Below are 12,736 nucleotides of genomic sequence, written 5' to 3' on the forward strand. Positions count from 1 at the left end.
ATAATCCCTCTGTGCTGCAGTGTGTGTTGGCTCGCTGATGCAGCTTCGTTTGTGGATGTTGGGAGAATTGCTTCTGTAGTTCAAGATTTGGATGGTATGTGTTGTTTTTCTATAGACACTGGTTTGAAGTTGCCCATTGACTGTTTGCTCTACTGCGACATCTCGGAATGGTAGTTTGTTGTTGTTTTCCTCATCTTCAGTGAATTTTATGCCAGTAAGGGTACTATTTGATTGTCTTGAAGGTTTCCTCTAATTTGTTTTGTTTAGTGATGACAAAGGTGTCATCCACGTAGCGGACCCAAAGTTTGGGTTGGATGGTTGGCAGAGCTGTTTGTTCAAGTCCCTGCATGATTGCCTCTGCTAAGAACCCTGATATCAGAGGTCCCATAGGTGTTCCGTGCCCTTGTCCTTCGAGATGGAAATGACAATTGGTTTGGAAGGTGCTGTCGAAGGATCTTTGGTAAATTTCTGTATTTATAGATAGTTATACACATTGTTGCTGGTGGAGGGAATGGATATTTGTAGACGCAATGCGAATCAAACAGGCTGCTTTGTTCTGGATGGTGTTTGAAATAACAGCACAGAGGCTGGTTTATGTCACAAAGTCACCTTTTATTTGCATGTGCATAGTACTTGATACTGGTCCAACTTCCTCAGGGCTAGCTTTCAGAATAAGTGGAACCTCTGACACTCCTGTTTATATTTGTCAACCAGGTAACTCTCTAACTGGTAAATAGGAGTTTGGGGGTGGAGGTGGGGGTAAGGTAGCTGGAAAGGCGATAGGTGGGGGTGATTGTGATAAGTTGGTGGGGGCAATGGAGGAGGCCCAGGACTTGCATGTCCTTGATGGAGTGGGAGGGGGAGTTGAAATGGTCATCCGCAGGGACGGGTTGGTTGATACGTGTGTCCCAGAGATGTTCCCTGAAACGCTCTGCAAGTCAGCATCCTTTCTTCCTAATACAGAGGAGACCACATCAAGAGAAATGGACACGGTAGATGAGGTGGGTGGATGTGCAGGAACATCTCGACTGGCTGTAGAAGGATCCTCTGGGGCCTTGGATGGAGGTGAGGGGGGAGGTGTGGGCGCACGTTTTATAGTGTCCTATCCAAGTTAATCGGCAGGAAGTGCACCCAACTCTCGCTCCTCCAAGACGTGTTAGGGAACTGGAGCGGGAGCTGGATGAACTTTGGATCATTTGGGAGGCCGAGACTGTGATAGATAATAGTATCAGGGAAGTAGTTACTCCGAGGCACAAAGAAAGCAGGGTGACTGTTTGAAGGGGGGAAATTGCAGTCAGTGGAGAGATCCCTTGTGGTCGTTCCCCTGAAAAACATGTATTCCATTTTGGATACTGTTGGGGGGAACGACTTATCAGGGGTATGCAGTGGGGCCCAGGTCTCTGGCACAGAGCCAGTCCTTGTTGCACAGAAGGGAATGAGGGAAAGGAGGAGAGTGTTAGTCATTGGGGACTCAATAGTTAGAGGGTCAGATAGAAGGTTTGTTGGGAACGAACGAAACTCATGGTTGGTGTGTTGCCTCCCAGATTGCCAGGGCGCCTGATGTCTCAGATCGTATCTTTGGGATCCTGAAGGGAGAGGGTGACCAGCTCCAAGTCATGGTCCACGTAGGTACAAACGACATAGGTGGAAAGAGAGATCGGGATGTAAGGCAGGATTTCAGGGAGCTAGGATGGAAGCTGAGAACGAGAACAAATAGAGTTGTTATCTCTGGTGATAGTGAGGCAAGGAATAGGGAGAGATATCAGCTGAACACATGGCTGCAAAGATGGTACAGGAGGGAGGGTTTCAGGTACTTGAATAATTGGGGCTCATTCTGGGGAAGGTGGGACCTGTACAAACAGGACGGTCTTCACTTGAACTAGAGGGGTACTAATATCCTGGGTGGGAAATTTGCTGGTGCTATTCGGGTGGGTTTAAACTAGCTCAGCAGGGGGATGGGAACCGGAGGTGTAGTTGCAGTGCACAGGAGGATGAGAGTAGGGAGGACAGGGACAGGATTTCATGGTCACAGGAATGTGCTGGCAGACAGCAAGCTGGTTTGAAATGTGTCTTCTTCAATGCCAGAAGTATCCAAAATAAGGTAGGAGAAAGTGAGGACTGCAGATGCTGGAGATCAGAGCTGAAAAATGTGTTGCTGGAAAAGCGCAGCGGTCAGGCAGCATCCAAGGAGCAGGAGAATCGACGTTTCGGGCCTGAAGAAGGGCTTATGCCCAAAACGTCGATTTTCCAAAATAAGGTAGGTGAGCTTGCAGCATGAATAGGTACCTGGGACGTCGAAGTTGTGACCATTTCGGAGACATGGATAGAGCAGGGTGAGGAATGGATGTTGCAGGTTTCAGGATTTAGATCTTTCATTCAGGTCAGGGAGGGTGGTAAAAGAGGGGGAGGTGTGCCCTTGTTAGTCAAGGATAATATAACGGTGGCTGAGAGAACTTTTGACGAGGACACATCTACTGAGGTAGTGTGGACTAAGGTTAGAAACAGGAGAGGAGAGGTCACACTAGTTGGAGTTTTTTATAGGCGTCCGCAGAGTTCCAGGGAGGTGGAGGAGAGGATTGGCAAAATTATTCTGGGTAGGAGTGAAAGGAACAAGGTGGTCATTATGGGGGACTTTAACTTCCCCAACATTAACTGGAAATGCTATAACTCTAGTACATCGGATGGATCAGTTTTTGCCAATGTGTACAGGTGGGTTTCCTGACACAGTATGTCAAAGGGCCGACAATAGGGGAGGCCACACTGGATCTGGTGCTTGGTAATGAACCAGGCGAGGTGTTTGATATAGTTGTAGGTGATCTCTTTGGACAGAGTGACCATAATTCAATTACATTTTGTTTAGCGATGGAAAGGGATAGGTACATGCCACAGGTCAAGAGTTATCGATGGGGTAAGGGCAATTATAATGTGATCAGGCAAGAATTAGGATGCACAGAATGGGGTAGAAAAAACCAGGGGACGCAGACAATGGAAATGTGGAGCTAGTTTAAGGAACAGATATTGCGTGTCCTTGATAGGTATGTCCCTGTTAGGCTGGGAGAAGTGATGAGGTAAGGGAACCGTGGTTTACTACAGAAATTGCATCCTTTGTTAAGCGGAAGAAGGAGGCTTATGTGTTGATGAAACAAGATGGTTCAGATGAGGCAATAGAGAGTTACAGACCAGCTGGGAAGGATTTAAAGAGAGAGTTAAGAAGAACAAAGAGAGTGAAGATGTAGACCCCACTAAACCAGTCGAGATCAGTCCAAAGAATCAACGAATGCGGTCTATTCAAATGCAAGGGTCATTAGTTTATTGAATTAAGGTACCTTGATGCAATTCTATCCAGCAACACAGGGGTTAAAGCTTCTGTGTTCCATGGTGAAGTTGCATAATTACATTTAAAAATTACACATTATTTATATGGTTTTTTTAAGAGATAGTACAGCCTTAATTAGAAGAAAGCCCAATCACATATAATAAGGTGACAAGATTTACAGCAGTTGAAACTTTATTGCTGGAACAGCACAGCAGGTCAGGCAGCATCCAGGGAACAGGAGATTCGACGTTTCGAGCACAGGCCCTTCTTCAGGAAGGATTTACAGCAGGTTAATCCAATGATATTTCCTGGGAAAGGATTCTTAATTACAAGAAAAGTCCAATCAACTGTAATATGGTAACATGATTGACAACAGGCTAATCCAATGGTATTCCTTGGAAAAGAAATCTTATTTACATAAATTGTCATGCCATGGTAGTAGTTCAAGGTTAGTTCGAATGGTCAATTAATGTGTCAGTATTCATTTTATGAAAACTCTATTGTTCTCTTATCTTTGAATTTCAGCTTAATTCAGCAAATCAGCAGTACAAGTTCACAGGGTTCAATCACTATTCTCAGCCATTTTATAGTATTCTTTTAAATTGAAAACCATTTTGTGGTTAGAAAAAATCTACATATAATTGTTGTTTCACCTGCACCTCCACACACATCATTTACTGCATCTTCTGCACCCGATGTGGCCTCCTCTATATTGGGGAGACAGGCCGCCTACTTGCGGAACGTTTCAGAGAACACCTTTGGGATACCCGGACCAACCAATCCAACCACCCCGTGGCTCAACACTTTAACTCCCCCTCCCACTCCACCAAGGACATGCAGGTCCTTGGACTCCTCCATCGCCAGACCCTAGCAACACGACGGCTGGAGGAAGAGCGACTCATCTTCCGCCTAGGAACCCTCCAATCACAAGGGATGAACTCAGATTCCTCCAGTTTCCTCATTTCCCCTCCCCCCACATTGTCTCAATCTCAACCCTCGAACTCAGCACCGCCTTCCACACCTGCAATCTTCTTCCTGACCTCTCCGCCCCCACCCCCACTCCGGCCTATCACCCTCACCTTCTCATCCTCACCTTAACCTCCTTCTCCCTATCACATTTTCAACCCCCCACCCCCAAGTCCCTCCTCCCTACCTTTTATCTTAGTCTGCTTGGCACACTTTCCTCATTCCTGAAGAAGGGCTCATGCCCGAAACGTCGATTCTCCTGCTCCTTGGATGCTGCCTGACCTGCTGCGCTTTTCCAGCAACACATTTTCAGCATGGAAACTGAGAAGTCCAGGAAGGGGAGTGAGGTGTCTGAGATGGTCCAGCTAACTTAAGGTCAGGGTGGAATGTGTTGGTGAAGTTGATGAACTGTTCAACCTCCTCGTGGGAGCATGTGGTGGTGCTGATATCATCATCAATGCGGAAGATGGAGTGTTCCACATACCCGATGAAGAGGCAGGCATAGCTGGGGCCCATCTGGTCTAAAGAAAGTGGGAAGATTCCACAGAAGAAGTTGTTGAGGGTGACAACCAGTTCTGCCAATGAATAAGTGTGTTGGTGGAGGATACTGATTAGGTTGGTGGGAGAGGAAGAAATGGAGGGCTTGGAGGCCTTCGTCATACCGGATGGACGTATATAGGGACTGGCTGTCTATGGTGAAAGTAAGGCCTTGGGGGCTGGAGTAATGAAATTCATGGATGAGGTGAAGCATGTGGGTGGTGTCACAAATGTATGTGAGGAGTTATCCACCTCTTATCCAAAATCGAAACACTTGACTTCTCCAGTCGACCTATCATCTCCGCTGCTCCTGCCCCACCAAACTTATTTTTTCATACCTTGACACCGTCCTGCTCTCTCCTTGGTCCCCACAGTTCTCTAAATTCTTAAAGAGCTCTTGATTGGTCGTCCCTGTTATTATTAGCATTTCATCCACATAAATAGTGACATGAGGTAGATTTTACAAAATATTCTCAATTGTCCAGTGAAAAGTGGCACAGACTGACAATACCCCAAATGGCAGTCTCACATATTGGTACAAACCCTTATGGGTAATAATTGTTGCATATTTCTGGGACCCCTGTAATTGCAGGTAAGCATGGTTCATGTCCAGTTTTGTGAAGGACAACCCACCAGCCAGTTTTGTGAGGGATTGAGTATTTAATTAGGACTTCATTCAGGGAGCCATTTTCTAATAAAAAGACGTTGAGCCAATCAAGGTGATTCTTTCTCAGCCAATTTCACCTCATCAGGCTTGGGCCTGAACCTTTTACTACAATCAGTGAGAACTCAACCAGCTGCTACTCATGTGAAACCAGTAGCAAAGTTGTACCTTTTATCTGTAAAGGTGTCCTGGGATAGGTCCTTGATCGAGCCAAGGTCTTACACAAACTTATGACCTGGTTCTGTAATCACTGATACAACTGCACCAATATTGACCTCCATTCCTGATGAAGGGCTTATGTCCGAAATGTCGATTCTCCTGCTCCTCAGATGCTGCCTGACCTGCTGTGCTTTCCCACCAACATACTCTCAACTCCATGAGAACCAGGCGACCATTTCACAAGATGTTTATTTTAATCGGTTCTGATTTGGATGTTGCTGAGCAATTTAACTGTTCCAGGCCAGATGTAGGTGGGCTTTCCAGGGAGTGCATTCTTCTGGATACAGCCTATGAGTTCACTTCCTCAATTCTGGTCTACTGAAACCATTTTGCTATCTGCAATTCACATATCAGCAGCAAATACAATGGTTTGCCAACCCTGAAGAAAATGTTAACCATTTGGCCTAGGCTTAACTTTGTTTTGGGGTTTTGCTGCTGAGTGACCGAGAGACCCTCTGTTCAGGATATGTCCTGAGTAAGACTATGCAATTGCCATCGCTCAAGTTGTGTTCTCCAAGCTCTGTCAGACTGATGATGGTGTCCATTTCCAACAGCACACTCTGTAACTCATATGCTCCATTTGTTGCATTTTCTAATGACAAAGCCAGTTGTAGTGCCTGTTTGAAGTCTAGTTGCCAATCATCATGCCCTTCCTTCAACCAAGTCTCTGAGATTGCAATAACGTCATACTCCCAGGCACCAATCCAAGCCCTAAGTTCATCTGCCTTACATACTATACTCCTTGCATTAAAGTAGATGCATTTCAGGCCACCAGTTTTTTTGCACTCATCTGCTCTCTGCCTATTCTTCCCTTTATTAATGCTATCTTCATAATTCTTACAGTCTCCAGTCTCCACCTCACTACTTACTTATTTTATCTTCTGGTTCCCAGGCCCCCGCCACATTAGTTTATTGATTCTGACTTACAGCATCTGCAGTCCATACTATCTCCAGGGGCAGTGGTCAGATTGTTTTTTTTAAATTGATGGAGGTCATTACCTGGCATTTGTGTGGTGCAAATAGTGTCCAGATTTTGTTGAATTTCAACACGGGCTCCTTTGTGTCTGAGCAGTCGCGAACGGTGCAATCATGAGTGAACATCCCCACGTCTGGCCATGGTGAAGGGAAGAACATTGATGAAGCAGCTGAAAATGGTTGGGCCTAAGACTCTACCCTGAGGAACTCCAGCAGAGATGTTCGAGAGCTAAGATGACTGAAAACCAACAATAACAACCATCTTCCTGTGTGCCAGATATGACTCCAACCACCAGAAGGTTTGGTCTCTGTTACCCATTGATTCCATCTTTGCCCAGGCTCCTTGATGCCACAATTGGTCGAATTCAGCCTTCATGTCAAGGGCTGTCATAGTCACCTCACCTCCAGAATTCAGCTATTTTGTCCATGTTTGAACCAAGGCTGTAATGAGGTCAGGAGCTGAGTGGCCTTGGTGGAACCTAAACTGGGTTATTGAGCAGGTTATTGCTGAGCAGATGCTGCTTGATAGTACTGTTGATGACACCTTCCATTACTTTACTGATGATGGAGAGCAGACTAATTGAGCAGTAATTGGCTGGGTTGGAATTTTATATACAGGACTAACCTGGGCAATTTTCTACATTGTAGGGTTGTAACTGCACTGGAACAGCTTGACTAGGAGAGCAACAAGTTCTGGAGCACAAGCCTTCAGTACTATTGCCAGAATGGTGTCATGGCTTTGCTGTATTCAGTGTCTTCAACCATTTCTTGACATCACGTGGAGTGAATTGAATTGGCTGAAGGGTAGCGTCAATCTGGGGACAACTGGAGATGGATCGTCCACTTGGCACTTCTGGCTGAAAGTTGCTGTGAAAACATCAGGCTTACCTTTTGCACTGATGTGCTGAGGTCCTCCGTCACGGAGGATCCTCCTCCAGTGAGTTGTTTAATCGCACACGACTGAGTCTGGCAAGACTGTAGACCTTAGATCTGATCCGTTGATTGTGGGATTGCTTAGCGCTGTCTTGCACTTGGCTTCACCAGACTGACACCTCACATTCAGCTATACCTGGTGCTGCTCCTAGCATGGTCTCCTGCACTCTCAATTGAACCCGGGTTGATCCCCTGGCTTGATGGTAATGGTTGAGTGGGGGATATGCCAGGCCATGAGGTTACAGGTTGTGCTGGAGTACAATTCTGCTATTGTTGATGGCCTACAACACCTGTTGGATGCCCAGTCTTGAGTTGATAGATTTGTTCGAAGTCTGTCCCATTTAGCACAGTCATAGTGCCACACAACATGGAGGGTATACTCAATATAAAGGTGGGAGTTTGTCTCTACAAGGACTGCGCAACGGTCAATCTTACTGATACCATCATGGACAGATGCATCTGCAGCTGGCAGATTGGTTAGGGTGAGGTTAAGTGTGTTTTTCCCTCTTAATGGTTCCCTCACCACCTGCTGCAGACCCAGTCTAGAGGCAAAAAACCTCTAGACAACTGAAAGGTTTGCTCAGCTTTTTCAGAGGGCAGCTGAGAGTCAACCACATTGGTGTGGATCTGAAGTCACATGTAGGCTGGACCAGGTGAGGTTTGCAGATTTCTTTCCTTGAAGGACATTCATGAATGTTACGACACGGGGTAAACCCCACTGCTAATTTAAACCCAACACAGAGAAACTCACCTTGTGCCATATCCTGTTTAATATCGAGAAGTAAAGAACCATCCCAGATCTCAATATCTAAAGAAAAAAATCAACAATTTTATTCCTTAAGTCAAAAAGAGAATATTAAACAATAACTTTAAACCTCCCCCACTCTACAATACTGGTCCAAAAAGTTCCTTCTTAAATGTACGGCAAATCACTTTCAAACCCAGTTATTGTCCTCGGATGTCGAACTTTCTCTGTAGATTTCTATAGGTTGGCTTCAGTGTTTTGCTGCACAAACTTCTTAGGACAGGTACCTTTCAGAAAGCTATTCTGCTGGTAGTTGTTGCTTGCCTGGCTGCTCTTTGCTGTTCTCCCCCAAACTGTTCAAAATGTCAGATTTTATACCCAAAACATCAGATCATTTCATTGGTTTGATATTGTCAAAATACAAAAATTCAAATTTGATTGGATCTTGTTATCTGGATCATAATTTAAACTGATTGGCCGAAATTTGAATTTATGTTTGTACCATAGTAACACACCTCCAGCTATTTGTTTCAACCAAGTGTTACATTTTTAAATTGTTCAGCACACTCTGTGCCTCTCTAAGTCTGTGCCAGCTTCTACTCTTTCTGAAAGGTACAGTACACACCTACGGGCTTTCATAATATGAACCAGGTGAGTTTTTTCTGACCATCGACAATAGTTTCATCATCATCATTTGATCTTTAATATCAGATTTATATTGAATTCAAATTCCACTGTCTGCCATGTCGGGTTTCACACCCAGGTCCCCAGAATATTAACTGAGTTTCTGGATTAATAGTCTGGTGATAATATCACCAGACTATCCCCTCCCCCACAAGAAAGCAAGGAAGTGACACTAGACTTCTGCAAATCATTGGTCAGACCACTTTTGGAGTAATGCGTTCAATTCTGGGCACTTTAGTTAGGAAGGGTGTTAAAACCCTGGAGAGAGTTCAAAGGAGATTTACTGAAATAATACTAGGAATGAGGGATTTTAGATGCAAGAAAAGATTGGAGAGGTTTGTCTTAAGTTCTTTGCAACAGACATTAAAAGGTGACCTTATTGAGTTGTTCAATAGTATGAGGAATTTAGACAGAATAATTAAAGACGGTCTGTTTTATCCAGTTGGTATGTCAGTAACAAGGGGTCTCAACTTTAAGATCGTTAATAAAAGAGCTGGGAATGTGATGAAGAGAAACTTCTTTACTTGTTGTAAAGAGCTGTTAGGATTTGGAATGTGCTGCCTGGGAGAGTCATGGATGTGGATTGTATAGGAGGTTTTAAAAGAGAATTGGATATGTATTTGAAAGTGATTAAGTTAGAGGGCTACGGAGATAGGGCTGGAGAGTGGCACTAGCTGGGTAACTGTTTCAGTTGCCAGTATAGACATGATGTGTCGAATGGCCTCTTTCTGTACTATACAATTTTATGATTCTATGACTTGAAAATAGCTGTGCATAGCTGGGGTTACATTCACTGTTACAACTCGGGGTAAACCCTTCTGCTAAATTCAAACAGACACCCAGAGAAGCTCACTTCGTCTCGTAATCTGTTAATGTCTGAGTGACAAACAGCTACCAAATCTCACTATCTAAAGAAAAATTGACTATTTATTCTTTAGCACCAAGTAAGAACAAAAAGAACATTTAACAAACAACTATCGACACTGTAATCCTCTTTTGTCTGATTAATTTATCGACCTCTCACTCTACAACAATATACTGATCCAATAAAACTCCCTGATTAAGTTTAATAAAATATTCAAATTTCAAAGCCAGTCAGCTGTGTCAATTTTCCTCTGTATTTTCCTGGGTTATCTTTTCTTCGGCCTTATGCTTCTCAGATTTCATATGAACAGGTACTGTTCCTTAGAAAAGCATAAAGGCAGTAGATTAGATTACTTACAGTGTGGAAACAGGCCCTTCAGCCCAACAAGTCCACACCGACCCTTCGAAGAGCTACCCACCCTGACCCATTCCCCTACACCTAATACTATGGGCAATTTAGCATGGCCAGTTCACCTAACCTGCACATTTTTGGACTGTGGGAGGAAACCGGAGCACCCAGAGGAAACCCACACAGACACAGGGAGAATGTGCAAACTCCACACAGACAGTTGCCTGAGGCGGGAATTGAACAGGGTCTCTGGCGCTGTGAGGCAGCAGTGCTAACCTCGAGAGGCTGAGAGGGATTATTCGAGAGGCTGAGAGAGTGATAGATAGAAGCTGCAGGGACATAGCTACGCCAGAGAACACAGGTAGCTGGGTAACAGTTTGAGGTGGGAAGGGGAGGAAGCAGGCAGTGCAGGGATCCCCTGTGGTCGTTCCCCTAAACAATAGGTACACCGCTTTGGATACTGTTGGGGTAGCAGGGGTAAGCTGCAGTGACTGGGTCTGTGGCGCGAGGTCTGGCTCTGAGACTCAGAAGGGAAAGGGGAAGAGGAGGAGAGCGCTAGTTATAGGAGACTCTCTAGTTAGAGGGACGGACAGGCGGTTCTGTGGACATGGGTGAGACTCTCGGATGTTTGTTGCTTCCCGGGTGCCAGGGTCCGAGACGTCTCGGACCGTGTCTTCAGAATCCTTAAGGGGGAGGGTGTGCAGCCAGAAGTCGTGGTGCATGTTGGCACCAACGACATAGGTAGGAAGAGGGGTGGGGAGGTCATTCAAGAGCTCAGGGAGTTAGGCTGGAAGCTAAAAGCTAGGACAGACAGAGTCGTCATCTCTGGGTTGTTGCCGGTGCCACATGACAGTGAGGAAAGGAATAGGGAGAGAGTGCAGTTGAACACGTGGCTGCAAGGATGGTGTAGGAGGGAGGGCTTCAGGTATTTGGACAATTGGACTGCATTCTGGGGAAGGTGGGACCTGTACAAGCAGGACGGGTTGCACCCGAACCAGAAGGGCACCAATATCCTGGGGGGTAGGTTTGCTAGCACTCTTCGGGGGGGGTTTAAACTAATTTGGCAGGGGGATGGGAATCCGGACTTGTAGTCCAGCAAGTAGGCTAGCTGTTTGTCAGGATGTCCAAGAATGTAGGGAGGCTGTGAAGAAGGTAGCACAGACAGTGAATACTTGCGGACACAGAGATGGGTTCAAGTGCGTATACTTCAACGCAAGGAGTATCAGAAATAAGGTGGGTGAACTTAAGGCGTGGATCGGTACCTGGGACTATGATGTTGTGGCCATCACGGAAACGTGGATAGAAGAGGGACAGGAATGGTTGTTGGAGGTTCCTGGTTACAGATGTTTCAGTAAGATTAGGGAGGGTGGTAAAAAAGGAGGGGTGGCGTTGCTAATTAGAAATGGTATAACGGCTGCAGAAAGGCAGTTCGAGGGGAATCTGCCTTTGGAGGTAGTATGGGCTGAAGTCAGAAATAGGAATGGTGCAGTCACCTTGTTGGGTATTTACTATAGACCCCCCAATAGCAGCAGAGATGTGGAGAAACAGATTGGGAAACAGATTTTGGAAAGGTGCAGAAGCCACAGGGTAGTAGTCATGGGCGATTTCAACTTCCCAAATTGATTGGAAGCTCTTTAGATCAAGTAGATTGGATGGGGCAGTGTTTGCGCAGTGTGTCCAGGAAGCTTTTCTAACTCAGTATGTAGATTGTCCAACCAGAGGGGAGGCCATATTGGATTTGGTACTCGGTAACGAACCGGGACAAGTGATGGGCTTGTTAGTGGGTGAACATTTTGGTGATGGTGACCACAATTCTGTGACTTTTACCTTGGTTATGGAGAGAGATAGGTGCGTTCAACAGGGTAGGTTTTACAATTGGGGGAAGGGTAATTACGATGCTGTAAGACGGGATCTGAGGAGCATAAGTTGGGAGCATAGGCTGTCAGGGAAGGCTGTTGTGGAAATATGGAACTTTTTCAAGGAACAGATACGACTTGTCCTTGATATGTATGTACCTGTCAGGCAGGAAAGAAATGGTCGTGTGAGGGAACCTTGGTTGATGAGGGAGGTTGAATGTCTTGTAAAGAGGAAGAAGGAGGCTTACATAAGGTTGAGGAAACAGGGTTCAGACAGAGCAGTGGAGGGATACAGGATAGCCAGAAGGGACCTGAAGAATGGGATTAGGAGAGCTAAGAGAGGGCATGAAAAATCTTTGGTGGATAGGATCAAGGATAACCCAAAGTCATTTTATGCGTATGTGAGAAACATGAGAATGACGGGAACGAGGGTAGGTCCGATCAAGGACAGTAGTGGGAGACTGTGTATTGAGTCGGAAGAGATAGGAGAGGTCTTGAATGAGTACTTTTCTTCAGTATTTACGAACGAGAGGGACTGTATTGTTGAAGAGGAGAGTGTGAAACGGACTGGTAAGCTGGAGGAGATACTTGTTAGGAAGGAAGATGTGTTGGATATTTTGAACAACTT

This window comes from Chiloscyllium plagiosum, unplaced genomic scaffold (genome assembly GCF_037043375.1).
Source record: "Chiloscyllium plagiosum isolate Xiang-an unplaced genomic scaffold, Cpla_swu_hap1 HiC_scaffold_1, whole genome shotgun sequence".
Classification (NCBI taxonomy): domain Eukaryota; kingdom Metazoa; phylum Chordata; class Chondrichthyes; order Orectolobiformes; family Hemiscylliidae; genus Chiloscyllium; species Chiloscyllium plagiosum.